Here is a 367-nt window from a genome sequence, read left to right on the forward strand (position 1 = left end):
GTGGTGCTGGGGGCCCCCCATGAGGGTACTGGATGGGGGCCCCCTCAACAAGAAAAACGAAAGCATAATAGTTAAGAGTATATGCTAGGGGCTAGCAGCAGTATATACAGTCTGCTGCTGCAGCTATCCTCATCAATAGAAACAAGAAAGAAGAGAAATAAATATATATTTTTTTTTTATATTTTTTTTTTTTGTTGGTTGCAGTGGGGGCCCATTACGACAAAAAGAGATTCAAATAAAATGTTTTTTTTTATTTTATAAGCTCATCGCTGCTGTTGCTGCTGCTGCTGCTGCTGTTGCTGCTGCTGCTGTTGACCTATGGCTATAGCTGACCTGGGAGAAGCAGAGCAGCAGCAGCAGCAGCAAC

The sequence above is a fragment of the Eimeria mitis genome, genomic scaffold (genome assembly GCF_000499745.2).
Source record: "Eimeria mitis Houghton genomic scaffold, Emh_scaff4206, whole genome shotgun sequence".
NCBI lineage: Eukaryota > Apicomplexa > Conoidasida > Eucoccidiorida > Eimeriidae > Eimeria > Eimeria mitis.